The sequence below is a fragment of the Octodon degus genome, unplaced genomic scaffold (genome assembly GCF_000260255.1).
Source record: "Octodon degus isolate 3935 unplaced genomic scaffold, OctDeg1.0 scaffold00169, whole genome shotgun sequence".
Taxonomy (NCBI): Eukaryota; Metazoa; Chordata; class Mammalia; order Rodentia; family Octodontidae; genus Octodon; species Octodon degus.
Genome location: NW_004524745.1, coordinates 5,035,942 through 5,052,755, shown reverse-complemented (window position 1 = coordinate 5,052,755; position 16,814 = coordinate 5,035,942). Strand labels below are relative to the sequence as shown.

The 16,814-nt window shown below is 39.0% G+C and overlaps 1 pseudogene; it reads right to left on the bottom strand.

The window, feature by feature from the left end:
- Positions 1–306: 306 nt before the first annotated feature.
- LOC101563349 lies at positions 307–1,510 on the bottom strand (annotated as a pseudogene).
- Between the last annotated feature and the right edge of the window lie 15,304 nt (positions 1,511–16,814).

Genomic DNA, 16,814 nt, shown 5'->3' with positions numbered 1-16,814 from the left:
GGGATAAGAGAGTGCTGGAAGCAGTTTAGGAATCACTCCTCCATCCCCCAAACACTGGCACAGAAGCTGGTTGGGAAGGGCCTACTCCCTGCACTCTAGCAGTGGCAGCACCACCTTTCTGAGGGCAGTTAAGCAAGACCTACGGGGAGGGGGGGGATGCTGGAAGCTATAATCTCAAAGGGCAGATGGCTCAGTGGAATAAGTGCTTCCCTGGCAAGCGCAAGGGCCTGAGTTCAATCCCCGGTTCCGCCAAAATAAATAAATAAATAAAGGGCAATGGAAGAGAGGGTGAGAACAAAGGCAGGCAGTCAGCTGGGACTCTCTCCTTAAGCTACCCTTTGACTGGACTGCAGAGGGATTAGTTTGGAGTGGAGAGTGTCTGCATCCCCAGAGGCAGGTTCCTCCCTGGAGGGGGACAGTGGGATGTCCTTAGAGAGGGCTTGGGCATCAGCAGTGACTGTGACCTCCTCAGGCCCATCGGCAACTGAGCAGATGGTCAAGCGCTTTTTACCACATGACCAGAGGCAAAAGAAAGGCCTGAGGAGGCCAGAGAAAGAGACATCGGGGAAAGTATAGACATGAGAGCCATTGGACATGTTGTAGAAGGAGATGTCTCCAGAGTCATAGTCCAGGAAAATACCAACCTGACGAGGGGATCCTGCTAATGGGAGAGGGGTCCAGAGTGGGGTGAGAGCCCAGTATACATTTCCATACAACTCCACAGCCCAGAATCCATTCTCAGGAGTCAGGGGGTCAAACCCTTTCTTTATCACATTCTCTTGCACACCCCAACTGCCCAGCCAGTCCTGTCTCCCACCTCTACTTCCCAGTAGTGTCTTCCAGAGGTGAAGTCCTCCCGGCCTAACACACAAGGCCAAGAGTCAAATCTCTCTGCTTTTTCAGGCAGTTTTTGATGCGAATCTTCCAGTCGCACAGATTTTGAATCCGCATACAGAAAGAGATGAGGATGGGCAGTGTCTGGATCCAGAGTCACATTCACTGCATGCAATGAAGGCTTTTTTGATTTGAGTTCTTCCAGGAGTTTCTTTTTGGAGCTGAAGTCACTCTTCTCTCTGAATCTGTCCTTGTATAGTCTCCAGATGAAAACTATGGACCCGATGGTGAGCAGTCCCAAGACCATTAGGACGACAGCCACAGCCACCTGCCAGGGAGTCAGCCTCGGGAGGTCGGGAGCTGCCCTGGGAGGTGCACGGTGGCCTCCCCAGAGCTCGTGGCTCCGAGGAAGCACCTGTAGTCGCCGTCCTCCACTGCCCGGACTTTGTGCAACCGCACAACAGCGCGCCCCTCCGCGATGCCATCGGCCACCAGCGTCACGCGCCTGCGTAACTCGAGGGCCGGGTCTCGCGCGCGCCCCTACGGGTCCTGATGCAGTAGCACCGGCTGCGAGGGCTCCTCTGGGAACCAGCGCGGCTCCATGTGTGCAGCGCTCACGTTGGGTGACAAACGCCCTTCTATCTTTTTTTTTAAATAAATACTTGTTTACCAACATAACTCAAGTAAATTAGGGAGGAAAAGGTACACTTATACTTTGTATAAGTTATAAAATCAATGAAGAGTAACAGAATATGTATCATAATTGTGAGTGCATATACTATTCGGCATGGAGATTCCACTTCTAGAAATTTTTGCTAGAGATATACTATCCCAGGTAGAAGGAGCTCACCTTTGAGTATTGTTTACCACACATCAGCAGACAAAGAAGGAGAGAAGTACTCACCTCCCCACAAACTCATGGTGCAGGGAGTTGGCCTTTCATCCCAAAACATTCATCTCTAGAGGCTTTATCCTTACCCATGATGCTATGTTGTCTATCTGATGCGCACACCGACATGTTAAAGAGAAAGATTAAAACCCTCATTGCATACCAATTGTGAATTGGCTAAAGAAGTTGGTAATTGTTACGGTTTGTGTCTAGTTGTCTTCCCCCACCCAAAGCCTCATACAGTTTTGAGGTGGACTTCTAGACTTTGTAATTTATTCATGACCCAGTGCTGGGATTATGAGTGTGGGTGCTATACCCGGCCTGGGGCGGGCAGCCTGATTGTAACATAGAGAAGACAGACTTTCTCTCTGTAACCACTGTTGCTGCTATTCCTCCCATTTGCTCTTGCTGTTTTGCTGTTTTCTGCCACCATGAGCTGCTTCCTCTGCCATGTGCCAGTCGGCCTTAGAGCCCGCTGAATATGGACTGAAACCCCTATAAACTGTGTGCTAAATAAACCTTTCTTTCCTTAATTTTGAGTGCTGTGTACTTTGTCCCAGCAATGAGAGAAAAGTAACCAAGACAGTAATATCTAACCATCCATCAGAATACTACAAAGCTCCAAAAAATAATGGGGCAGTTTTGTACATATTCATGTAGAAAAGTCTCCAAGACATGCTGCTTAGCAAAATGATTGGTATGCAAAGCAATTTGTACAGTATACTGTCAGTTGATAAGTGATTTTGAGATGAATCTCGAGGAAAACACACAAGGAAAAGGAAGTATTGGTTAAGAATTTCCCCTTAAGAATTAAAAATACAGTGTGAAGTTCTCTAGTACCATTTTGTACAAGTAGAATATTTGAACAGATGCTAAACAATTCACTTTTGAAACAGCAATAGTTTTTCATATCCATGCAAAGTATATAAACTGTGATTGAAATGATTTTTTTTTTTCTTTTTGGTGGAATCAGGGATTGAACTCAGGTCCTTGCACTTGCCAGGGAAGCGCTTATTCCCCTGAGACATCTCCATGGTTGAAATGATTTCTTTTTAAAGTTTGCATTGCTTTAACCTTTTCTATCCCCTAAACTTGTTTTGCTTTATCCAGCAGAGTTGACGTGTTGGTATTTATTACTTTCTACTTTCTCCCATGCTATAAACTAGCAATTCACAGCTCTAGAAAATATCAACTAGCAGGGTATCCTATTATCATATTGCACAAGTCTGACTTATTGCCTTGGTATACAGTATTTCTCACCACCACCACCACCACCCTGGCATTTTTTTTTTTTAATCTATGGCACTTGTTATCTCAGGGTAAGATCCTTACTGGCTCCTTGCAGAACTCTCAATTCTAGCTCCTGGGATTTCCCTGAGCCTGATTCATACTCTACTTACTTCAAAAACCTTCCTGTGGGTTCTTTACCAGCACGAGCGCAAGCTTTTCTCTAGAGTTAATAGGATATGAATCAGAACTGGGTAAATCCCCTGGATTAGAGTAAGCTTTTTATTTACACATCTCTGAGTATGTTATGTTTTCAAACTGCACAAAATAGGAAAACAATTATTCCCATTTTCAGGAATGAAGCTCAGTTTTAGTGGGGCTAGAGTGGCTAGAAGGTCAGCACAAGGGACAGAAGTAGGGAGTCCTGGAGGACTGGCCACTTTAATAAAGCTGCATAGCAGCCTTGCTCTCCTTCAGCAAGGGCCCCACCAGGTGAACTTGCTCAACATGCAAAATTCCTCTGGTCAAATCCGCTTATCTGAATATATAAGAAGTATCTCATGTTTGTTTTAAAGCAGAGTAGTTAGTCTGGATTTGAGAAGGTTTGGGGTGAACAAAGTAGAAAAAGTTCTTTTTCTTCTTCTTCTTCTTTTTCTGACATCAAATTTCCTGCCTGCCTTTCAGTTCGCTTCAGGAAAAAAAAGTCACAATAGTAAATAAAACTAAAATATGCACAGCCTTGGAACAGAAGGAAATGCTGTGAACCAGACAACTCCAAGAATTAGTAGAAAAAGAAAAAAGGGGTACCCTGAAAAGTATATTCTTAATACTTTTGAAATCTTTAGAGCAACTTTGAGATTTGTAAATACATAGAACAAATATTTTGAGAGAAAAAGAAATTGACTCAATACATTTTCTTTTCCCACTTTCAAAATATAAAGAACCAAATGAGCAAACACTGCAAGTTAAAAAAAATTAACAATCATCTGCATTTGACTAAGGCATTTCTTTCCTGATTTGCCATTAAAGCAATATTTTATTGACTTTCCTCACCAAGTGAGAGATTCTAGTGACTTATGCCTTTAGCTTTTGCATGCTCTAAAAGAACAAATCAAATTTTTAAGTACTTTTGTAGGCAGGGATTTTTGAAATGCAGATTTTGAGTCAGTAGTCCTAGTGGCAAAGAGGGATTCGATTTTGCATTTCAGACAAGTACTATTATGGTTCTGATTTACAAACCATTCATTACTAGAAAAGCCCTAAAATCATGGTAATTGGCCACAGCAACAGTATCATTTGGGTATGTGTGCAGACATGAATAGGAACATAGGAAACAGCTGGGCCAGGTAGACAGCCATACAGTGAAAAGTTATAAGCAACATCATCTGCAAATGGAAAATAACGTTTTGAATGGATAAGATTTAAACTTTGGCACAACTTATTCAAGACACCAGCACCATCACCCTCAATCTCCATAAATTTAGTAAATTTACCTTAACAATGTCAAACTTCCTTTCTTTTAAAGCTAAGGATAAAAATAATACAGTAGGTTGAACTTTATGATGCTGACATTTTATAAGTTGAAAATGATCTATGATGGGTGAGGCTGGTTAGCTCAGCAGAGTAAAGTACCTGCAAGTAGGCACAGGGGTCAGTGATTGGGTCCTCAGGCCTGGCCGTGTCGGCCTCATCCCCAGGGATGCTGAGATGGCCATTGAGACTGGGCATGGTGGCAAGTGCCTGTAATCCCAGCTGTTGGGAGGTGTAAACAAGCGGATCATTATGAGTCTGAGTCTGATCTAGTAGAGAGACCCTGAACACCCTGTAGACCCTTCCCAAAAATAAAAAAAAAATCTATGACAGGCAATTTCATAAAAATTCATGTAACAGTACCATTCCTGGGGCTGTTGTATTCATCAAAACCTATAGCTGTGCAATCATCATAACACTGTAACAGGCAGAAACTAAGAACATAAATTCTTATATGAATTACCTTACTTTAAATCATTTTCAATTGCATATAGGTATTTGAAAGAATGAGGATGGGAAACATGTGGATATTCTTGTCCTTCTCACTTGGGAGACCTCTTATAGTGTCCTCATGATTTATCCCTCCTATTCTTTCTCCTCTTCCTCCTTTTCCTTTCTTCTTTGTATTTTCCAGACGAACACTGTAGCAACACTTCCCAGACCTAGAGCCAAACCGTTAGAATTCCAATCCATCTTGTATGGAAGTATGATTGTAGGTCACTAAACTTCCCTGTTCCTGTTTTCCCATCTGCAAAGTGGGGAGATAATGCTTTCCCCTTCATGTAATTATCAAATATTAAGTGAGCTAATATGTGAAAAGATTACAGCATATAATGATAATTAACTGGTATATAATAAATGTTATATGAAAGATAGATAAGTGTTTTACCTCTATTTGACTGCAGTACTCTTGCCAAAGTAACCTGTTAATAGTTGGTAGATTCCAATAAGAAAATTTTATTCACCAGTAAAACTACTGGTTAATTATAAAATCAAAACAATAAATGATTAATTTTTCCCTTTTCTCTGGTCCATTTTTAAAATGATGAAGGAACAAAGCTAAAGATATTAAAGCCTATTAGAACCCTCATAGACAGCCTAGTTAAATTTCCTCATTGTACAGTGATGAAATGTGATACATAGGAAAATAAAGTCTCTTCAGTATGTACATAGTATGGGGAGGACGTCCAAGAAACACCCTAGAGGTTTTATTTCATCTTTCTCCATCATACTCAAATTTCATTCCCAGGAAAACTCCAACCAGGTGTATCAAGTAGCATAAAGTTACTAGTTTCAATTTTACACTTTTCCTTCTTCTTCCCACCCTCCATCCCCACATCAGGTTAAACCAGTTGCAGCCCATATGATATACATCCTACCAATGTACTTCAACTGCCCATTCAGGTTGTGCCCAGGAACCTAAAGGAGTCCTGAGGACCCAAGACCACCTTGGGATGAATGCACAAAAGTACAGACATGGTCTAGATGCTACCACTACCTAAACTGCAAGAGAGAGTCCTGGTGCTAGGCACAAGCATCACCTAAGACATGGGTCAGAATCTTTACCTTCACTTCATGCAATAGACAATGTGGCTCATAAAAATGTGATAGAACACACACTTTACAGGAAGCAAGAGTTAAGGCTCAAGAGGAAAAGTCATACAGTACTTGTCTCCACTGGTTGTCTGGAAATGACTGAGACCTAGATGACAGCATCCGTGGTAAAAGTCTGGAAGACTCGAAAGAACCATGTAAGGCTACAACTCATGATTCTCCAAATAAAATATATCTCACAAAACTTTTTTTCCCAATGTTTCCTTTTTTCAGTACCTGCTTGCAGTGCCTAATGGTTGCATCCTTGTGGGGAGCATACCCACATAACACATCTCAATTCTTTTTTCATTCCCTTCCTTCCTTCCTTTCCCCATCCCTCCCTTTCTTGGTTCCCTTCACTCTTGCAAAAGATCTATATCCTTATTTCCTATTGTCTAGCTTTAGTTTTTCTCTTTATTTGTATTTTGGGATTCTCTATTTTGGGGTATGAAAAACTAAGCAATATTTAAACTTGTGTTTCTATTTCACTTAATGTTATGGTCTCCAGCTGCATCTATTTTCCTGCACACTTCAAGTTTATCCTTCTTATGGCAGAGTAGTACCCCATTATGTAGAAGTACTACATCTTCTTTATCCATTCATCTGCTGATGGAAATATAAGCTGATTCCAAGATTTGGCTATTATGCGTTGTGCTGCTATGAACATAGGTATACATATATCACTGTGATATGATGTCTTTAACTCTTTCAGAAAGATGCCCAGAAAGAAATAGCTGGATTCCACACAATATCATCAAAAATATATTAGTTTTGCTTGTTTTAGTGCTACAGAGTCTATCCTACACTTACACTCTTTTTTTTGGTAGGCTATCATTGTTTTAACTAGGAGAGACACAGGTGGAGAATCATTTCCAGTCATAATTCTATTGACATCAGAAAAGTAAGGACAGGATGTGGAGGACAATTAGCAGTCCCTGCTACATTCACAAATAGGACTTCATTAAATAATACCTCAGTGAATAGTGCTAAGAATTTAAAAATAGAGATAGCGCATGGGCAAGTGAGTGCTGGACAGGCACTGGCGGACTCTGTACCTTGCTGAGGAAAACAAATAAACATGGGCAAAGGAGATCCTAAGACGCCGAGAGGCAAGATGTCATCATGTGCATTCTTTGGGCAAACTTGCTGAGAGGAGCACAAGAAGAAGCACCCAGATGCTTCCGTTAACTTCTCAGAGATTCCTAAGAAGTACTCAGAAAGGTGGAAGGTCGTGTCTTCTAAAGAAAAAGGAAAATTCGAAGATATGACAAAAGCGGACAAGGCTCATTATGAAAGAGAAATGAAAACATATTCCAGGACTGGGGAGATGGCTCAGTAGAATAAGCGCTTCCCTGATAAGTGCAAGGGCCTGAGTTCAATCCCCAGTTCCGAAACAAAAGAAAGAAAGAAAGAAAGAAAGAAAGAAAGAAAGAAAGAAAGAAAGAAAGAAAGAAAGAAAGAAAGAGAAAAATTATATTCCTCCTAAAGGAAAAACAAAAAAGAAGTTTAAGGATCCCAACGCGCCAAACAGGCCTCCTTCAGCCTTCTTCTTGTTCTGCTCTGAGTATCTCCCAAAATCAAAGAACATCCTGGGCTCTCCATTGGGGATGTTGCAAAGAAACTTGGAGAAATATGGAATAATACTGCAGCAAATGACAAGCAACCACACGAGAAGGCTGCTCAGCTGAAGAAAAGTATGAAAAGAACATCACTGCCTACCGGGCTAAAGGAAAACCTGATGTAGCAAAAAAGGGAATCGTCAAGGCTAAGAAAAAGCAAGAAAAAGAAGGAAGAGGAGGAGGAAGTGGAGGAAGAAGATGAAGAGGATTTGGAGGATGAAGAACAGGATGACGATGAATAAGTTGGTTCTAACACAGTTTTTTTTCTTGTCTATAAAGCATTTAACCACCTGTACACCACTCCTTTTGAAGAAAAAATATTGAAATGTAAGGCTGTGTAAGATTTGTTTTTAAACTGCAGAATTTTTTTTTTTTTTTTGTATAGTTAACACACTACTGAATGTGTCGTTAGATAGCCCTGTCCTGGTGGCATTTTCAATAGCCACCTTGCCTGGTACATTATGGGGGTTGTAAATTGGCATGGAAATTTAAAGCATCTTGTTGATGCGCAGCACAAATTAGTTATATATGGGGATGGTAGGTTTTCATCCTCAGTTGTCTCTGATACAGTTTACACAAAATAATTGTTGTTCTATTAACTGAATATCATTCTGTAATTGCAAAAAAAAAGTTGCAACTCTTTTGTCGACATTCTGAATGCTTCTAAGTAAACATAATTTTTATTTAAAAAACAAATTTTAAAATCATAAGAAAAATGAGTATCTTTTTAGATTGCTATCATCTAAGCCTTCGTAAAGTGTTTCATTTCAGATTTCAACATGATGACCTTGCAACTAGTCATAAACCACATTGTTCCTCGTTTTTATATCCCATGATATTTATTTGTAACAGCCCTTTATTTGTAACATTGTGTTAACTCTTTATTCTAGGTTGATATCCCATGCATATTTCTAAATGACTATAAGCTTCTTAATGATCTTCTAATATCAGTCAGCCTCAGCACAATGTAAAACTTAGAAGGAACTTCTTAATAACTATGTACTAACTTGAAGCAAATGCATCTGACCCAGAATCTGTCCAACATGAATAAAGTAGAGTAGATGTTAGCATTCCAGGCAATATAAAGTTCATCACTTCTGATTAATATTGTGCATTTCCAACTTATGAACTAGGCATAGATATGAAATGAACATCAATACCAGGTTGGGTCACAAAGCAAGAGTTAGTTCAGGAATACAGAAAAACCAAAATATAAATGATAGCATAAGTAAAGAAGAAAGCAGATGTAGAACAGAAATAGTAAAAACCAGATAGTACACCAAAATTGTTCAGCTCAATGTGAGCTTTGTGTAATACTAAATTCATGTTGGCCCCCAAAAATCTTGAAATTAATACAATTGTAAGAAGACAAAACATATATCAAGAAAGGGATAGTAGATTTGGGAAGGTTATTAATTGTAGGAGTTGCTTGCTATAACTACTCACGAGCTATCCATGTCTTTCCATCAGGAGATAGACCTTGGAATCCTGTGAGTGGGAGAGGGTGGAGAGGGAGGGAGGGAGAAAGAAAGGGAGGGAGGACGGCAGGGAGGGAGATAGGAAGGAGGGAGGGAAAGAGAGAGCGAGAGCGAGTGAGAGAGTGAGAGAGAATACAATATGCCTGTGATCAGAATACTTTAGGGAAGGCAAATAAAACCAGTGGGGGTAAAAAAGGGCAAAGGCATATGCATTAGGTCAATTTAAGCCACGACAAATAAACCAAACTCATCTTCATCCAGACCTGGCAGACCTGCCTTAGCATTGTCTCCATAACACAGAAGAAATATTTGTTTGCGGTAAAAAGAAAGTGTCAACCAACATTCAAGATGAAGTAAAGTGAAGCTAAGTTGAGGCAGGGAAAAATGTGAATAAAACAAGCAACAGGATCTCAACAGGCTGTGTTAGGCTGGAAAACAAACCGAATGGATGAGAGTCTTCATAGTCAGAAAACAAAGTGCAGCTAGGGAGATAACCCAGCAGTCTAAGTGCCTTTCTGGCAAGCTCAAGGTTCTGTGTTTGCTCCCTGAATCCTAAGCGGAACCCTGGGAGGAACCTGGGGCATGCTGTGACTCTAGCAAAACCCTATACTAAATAAATACATAAAATATTTTTTAAAAATAATTTAAAAGACAATAAAGCAGTAATGAGGTCAAATTTGTGATTCCAAATATGGCTAGGTAAACAAGCAAAATGCAATGACCAACAAAACATAGTGGATAATTCAAGTAATACAATTCTTCTAGCATCTTTAAAAAGAAAGCTATTTCTACTTTCTCCAATCAGAATGCCTAGAGATATGGAAAGATGCCTGGATTCTATTCTTGGTTTTATCACTGACCATGTGTGGTTCACAGTAAGTAATTTAACCTTTAATGCATATAGAGAAGATTGATTGATTGATTGATTGATTGATTTTTATTTATTTATTTATTTTTTGCAGTACCAGGGATTGAACTCAGGGCCTTGCACTTGCCAGGCAAGTGCTTATTCTACTGAGCTATCTCCCTGGCTGATTTACTTTTTTATACAGAGAGAAGATGGGGCCAGCAAGAGAGCTCAGCGGTCTAAAGTGCCATCTTAGGCAAGCTTAGGCAGTTGTAGTGAACCACAGTTCGCTGGCAAAAAAGAAAAGAAATGGAGAGAAGAAAAATATATTCACTTGGGGTAAAATTTGATATTGTACTAAGATTCTGTGGATATTCTAAGTGTGTAATTGTCTTTTCATTTTATCTCTGTGGCACCTCTTTAGCAAGAAGCCGAATTAGAAGATGATAACCTGTTCATGTAATGGAATTATATTATCTACATATGAGAAGTTTTGCTCCAAAATTTTGCACAGTATGATTAGCAGTATAAATCGCACATTATGAACAGTACCTAAATCCTCTCTGACTTTCACTGTAACATTTAAAGCTCATCCTGCTCCAAGGACTGCTCTGCGACCAAGTGACTCTTCTCTTCTCAGTGAGCTGGGAAGGCCATCGTTATTGCTATTATCCCTACTTTTCATACAAATTACTATTATTCTCATTTCCATCAGAACACTGAGGCTAAAAATATTTTAAGTTACTGTAGTGGACTAAAATCACACAGCCAGTAAAACTGGTAGAGCTAGACTTAGAATGCAAGTTTGCATTGAATCCAAAACCTGTTCTGTTAACACTAAGCTGGCCCCTCCTGAAGCCCACATCTGACTGCACAGCGGTGCACATAAGCAGGGACACAACTAGTCAGGAAAAGGACCACCCAAAAGAAAAACAGGAGCTACCACCAATGCCCAGAGAGGTCAGCATTCACACATGACTAAGAAAACACTTGTAGTTGCTGGCTTATCAGGTAAAATACTCATAAAAATTAGCACTCAACAGCTAATTATCTTAAAGAAAGGATAACCAAGTTTTAAGACAAAATATAGGACAGTGACAATAATTAATACCTTGCATATTGTTATCCTCAAAGCTGTTATTCCCAGTGCATGAGAGAGGCATGAAAAATTTTCTGAACCATATTAGCACAGAGCTTTCTTTTCAATGAACTAACTTAACTGTCTTGTATGTTTTCTCCTTTTCCCTTCCTCCCTTTCTCTTTTCTCCCATCCTAGCTGCTCTTTCCTTTTGAACACTTCCTCCCCATTTCACAGTATCTATTGTACATTTTGGATCTTTCAGCTTCTGATACCAGGGAGATAATATGATGTTTACATAGAAACATGGAAGATACAAAAACAATTCTAGATATAAGAGCAACTACTTCCATCAGTAGCAATACAAGATTATACATTTTAACTAGGCTTTTCCAGACTTTTTTGGGATACTTTGAGTAGTTAACTATTGTGTCTAGCCCTGCTATAAATGCCTCTCATGTAACAGGCTCCTGGGAATACTGCAGGGCACCTCGTTTCCCCTATATTGCACTGAAATAACCTGCCAGATGATGTCCCCCTTTGTGTCACATCTGTTTCCTGTCATGCTTCTTTTTGGATAGGGACAGAAATGTAAACACTGTTCCAGCTAATGCTAGTATCATACAGTTAGTGTAGCCAGTAAAGCATTCTTAGACACAAAGAACTGTGCTTTTAGCTCCATATAGTCATCTACGTTCTTTTGTCATGGTCCTACCAAAATTTCTTCTCTATACACAAAGCCAATGTAATCAAAAATCACATTCTTCATGCAGATTGACATATTGTTTATTTGGCATTTACTGTGAATAAAGTAAGTCACTTGGGAATGGCCACAAAGTTTACACACTAAGGTGAATCATAGGTAATTTCTATGTTCACATTCCATTGCTCTGCTTCCTGAGGGCTTTGACTTTGTCCCAAGAGCTCACATAAAAAGAGCCTGAGCGTCATGCCAACCTGTCACAGCACTTTTTATGTGTTGTCTCTTAAAATGCAAATAAAGACTGGTTCCATACAAGATGCTTTGTATGTTGTTTAAAATATTCCAAATCAAACTTTTAGAAATGAAAACAGAATATCTCCAATTAAAGTTATTCTGTAAGGTATGATGAATATGTTAGACTCTGCAGGAGAAAAATTAATGCATTTTATGATATAACAATAGAAGCAATCCAAAAGAATGAAGCACAAAAATATTTTTTAAAATTCATAAGGAATCAGTGAACTTTGGATAATCTAAAGTATCCAAGCAGGGCCGGCAAGATAGCTCAGCTGACTAAGCACCTGCCGAGGCAAGCTCAGGGACCAGGGTTTGAGCCCAGGCATCACATGCCACTCCAGCCCTGCCCCCAGGGGGTGCACTGAACCAGCCACCAAGTCTGAGTGTCCTGGCGCACACCTGTAGTCCTCATGCTGATGAGGCTGGAGAAAACAGAAAGATCACTACAAATCTGAGCTGTGTAATGAGACCCTGTACCAAATACATAAACAAATTAAAAATCAAGTAGTCAAGCACACATGTAATTGGCATTCCCAAAGAAGAAAAATTGAAAAAATAAGCGTTGTACGTGTCCCAAATCTGATGAAAGCTAAAAACCCACAGATTTAATTCTTACCACAAAAAAAAAAAAATCTTGTAAAAACCAAACTAAGGTACATCATAATAAAATTGTCTAGGGGAAAAAAGAAACTTATGAAGTGCTGAACAGAAAATCTTAAACTTAGCTGGCATAAAGGACTATTTCTTCCTGAGTCTGCATTATTTTAACATGATAATTTTATTTAACATGACAAGTTCTATATCACATTTCCTTCATCCATTCATCTTGAATGTGTTGTACATCCAGACTCTTTCTGCCACTTCGCTGCTGTAAATTCTATAAAGCACATTTTATATGATGGTTTGGATTAGCATCTCCCAAAGGCCCACAAAACAAAGGCCTGGTCACTGGTCCGTGGCACTACGGGAGAGATGAGACCTTTAGAAGTAGAGCTTAATAGGAAAAGCAAGAGTACTAGGCGTGTCCCCTCGACGAAAATATTGGGACCCCAAGTCTTTCAGCTCTCTGTTTGCTTTCTGACTGCTGGAGGTAGGCGCTTGCTTCCACTACAACGCTCTGCCTTGCCACACACGAAAAAACAGGCCAGCTGAGAACAGACTGAAACATACAAAAGTGTGAAGCCAAAAAGGCCTTTTGGGGTCGGCCAAATAGCTCAGTGGATTAAAGTGCCTGTAAGCAGGCGCAGGGGCCAGGGGTTCGATCCCTGGGCCTGTCGTGCCGGCCCTGCCCCCAGGACATGCTGAGATGGCAATTGAGACAGGGCGCCTGTAATCTCAGCTCTTGGGAGACTGTAAACAGGCAGATCACTACGAGTCTGATCTAGTAGTGAGACCCTGAACACCCTGTAGGCCCTTCCCTAAAAAAAAAAAAAAAAAAAAAAAAAAAGGCCTTTGTCTTTATAAGATGTCAATCTCTGGTATTTCGTTAAAATGATACAAAGCTGACTGGCCTCCTTTATGTTCCTCCTTATGTCACCACATCAGATTTCTTTTTGGAAACAATGTGAGCCTGAAGCCAGCAGAGTGAGATCTTTAAGGTCTGAAATGAACCTTACAAATGTCTTTGGAAATTGAAGGGGAATAAAAGTCCTGCTCCGATGTACAAAGGCTAAAATAATTCATTGCCAATACACTAATATTATTAAAAAATACCAAAGAAAGCAAAAGAAAAATGATTATCATCTGGAAATGTGAATTGTTCCACAAAAGAATGCAGGGTCTAGGAAATAGTAACTACATAATTAAATATATAATTTTTACTTTAAAAATCTATTTAAGATATAGTTGAGTATTGAAACAAAATGATAATGTACTGTGGGATTTTAAAATCTGCAGAAATAAAATACATGACAGCAATTACACAAAAACTGAGTAGGAGGAAATAAAAGCACACTTTTGTAGTATACTTTTGCTATGCATTAAATGGTATAGCATTACTTGATTATGGATTATGCTAACATAAATATCTGTACTGGCTGTCAACTCTAAAGGAGTCACATTCAAAAAAGATCTGTGGCTAAAAATCAAATAAAATGGAATCTTAAAATATTATTTAATTAATTGAAAAGAAGACAGACGAAAGGCCTCAAAGATAAAGAAGAAAAATTAAAAGCAAATAGTAGAATGGTAGATGTAAACACAACCCTAACGGTAACTTTAAATGCAACTGGTCTAAATACCTCAGCTGAAAAGCAGACTATCAGACTGTATTCTAAAAGCAAGTCCTACAAGAAACTAAGTGTAAATAAATCACCTATATAAGTTAAAAGCTGAGCTATACAAAGTAGATTCTAAAGCAAACAGTATTTTCAGGAGGAAAATTTAATACAAAACTATCATAGAATAGCTTCATCTTGGTGTAGATATATCTATAACGTCAATATATAACAAGGTACTTTTTCAAATCAATAGGAGAAAATGAATCAATCAAGAATTCATATTCAGGGCTGGGAAGACAGCGCAGTGGAATAAGCGCTTTCCTGGCAAGTGCAAGGTCCTGAGTTCAATCCCCAGTACTGAAAAAAAAAAAAAACAAGAATTCATATTCAGATAACTATCCTTTTTAATCCCTACAATGTGTTGAGTTATGCAATCCATATCATCTCTGTTTTTCAGAACTCTGCAAAGTATTTTCAAATCAGGCCACAGCCAGGATTGACTGGAATTGTGTCAAGCACCCTTACTGCCCCATGCCTAATATCAATGGCAAGGAAAGTTAGGACCCATCTATCATCGTTTTAACCCTCCTTTATTTAAATGTAAACATTGTCTTGCACTTCTTTCTAGAGGGAATTTCAAAAAGATCAAGGACTTAAGTGTAAAAATTCAAACAATGACAATACAAAAAATATTTTTGTAAACCCAGAAGTAAGACATTTTACCTACAGTACAAAATAAAACAAGAAAAAAAAAACAGTGTATCAGAAATCATGATAATAATGAGACCCTACACACAAAAAAAACCTCAAAGAAATCATGATAGGTATAAAGACAAATCACAAAACCATAGATATCATTTGTATTCATATGACCAAAGATGGGATACTGTTACTAATTTGTGATGCTCTCTTTCAAACTAATAAGAAAATTACTACCAATCTTCTAGAACATACATCTAGAAAGCATTTAAACATAAGTTCACGTAAAAGGAAGTACAAATGACTGTCACACATACATAAACTAAATATGTTTACTACAAACTCCAAAGGAACTGCAAAAACTACTCATCTTAAAGTAAAGTCATATTAAGCAACACCGTAATATAGTTTTCTATGTATAAATTTTGCAAAAATCAGTTAGTTTGGTAGCTTCGTTTGATAACAAGAAACACAGACCATCATATGTGAGTTGTCTGACACAATTTTACTGGTATGGTACCTCTTTAGGTAGAGAAAGATGATGGACAGATGATACTTATGCATATTGCAAATGAACATATTACTTATGCTAAGCATGTTACTTCTAAGAGTTGATCTTACAGAAAAATTATGCATAGATAAATGTACTCAATGAATGCAGAAGCTATTCACTGAAGCACTGTTTCTTTTTTTTTTGCCAGAATCGGGGATTGAACTCAGGTCCTTGCGCTTGCCAGGAAAGTGCTAATTCCACTGAGCTATCTCCCCGGCCCTGAAGCACTGTTTCAAAATGATAAGACTAAAACAATTTTATAAAAGCACAAAACTAAATAAATTTGACTTTTTACACAAATGAATACCAAGAGACGTAAAAATTCTTTATGACATAATAAGGGACAATGTCTAAGACACAGCTATTTGAAGAGTCAGACTCAGAACAATGTTACTGTTTGTGTGAAAATAGTATACAAAAAGATATGAATGAAACTGGCAAATGTAAGCGTGTGTATAACCATGCATACAGGACAACATTCAGAGTTACATTGCTTTTAATGCATGTATGAAAATTGCAAGTACATGCGTGGGAGCCATAAACGTCAAGTTCAGAGAACAACTACCTTTAGGAATGAATAGCAATAGCAAGAACAGAGAACGACACACAAAAGGCTTCAGCTGTGCTTATAATCCTTTCACAGGTTTTCTCTTCATGTAAGTTCAAACTTAGGAAATACTACTGGTACTAGAACAAAAAGAAAATACATCTTTTCACTAACTTTTATATTTGTTCTTTCTCACAACACATATACAAACATATTTTATCCTTCTATTGTCAAATAAATACAAGTGCTATGCACTGAATGTTTCCATTCCCCCCTCCATTTTATGTTGAAGCACTAATTCTCTCTCTCTCTCTCTCTCTCTCTCTCTCTCTCTCTCTCTCTCTCTCTCTCTCTCTGGTGATTGAACTTGGGAACTTGAGTTTGCCAGGCAGGCACTTAAGCTGCTGAGTTGCATCCCCAGCCTGAAGCTCTAATTTTCAATGTGCTTGGATTTAGAGGTAGGGCTTTAAGGATTTAATTAGATCCTGAGGGTGGTGTCTTCATGACAGGATCAGTACCCTCTAGGAACACCAGAGAGATGATCTTGCTCTCCACCATATGAAGATGTGGCAAAAATACAGCCAGCCACAGGCCAGGACGTGAGCAGCAGGCGTGTGTGGAGCTGGTCAGCAGTGCCTGGCAGAACTCCCAGCCTGCAGCATGGGAAGAAATCAACGTGGGTTGTTTGCTTTGGACACTGT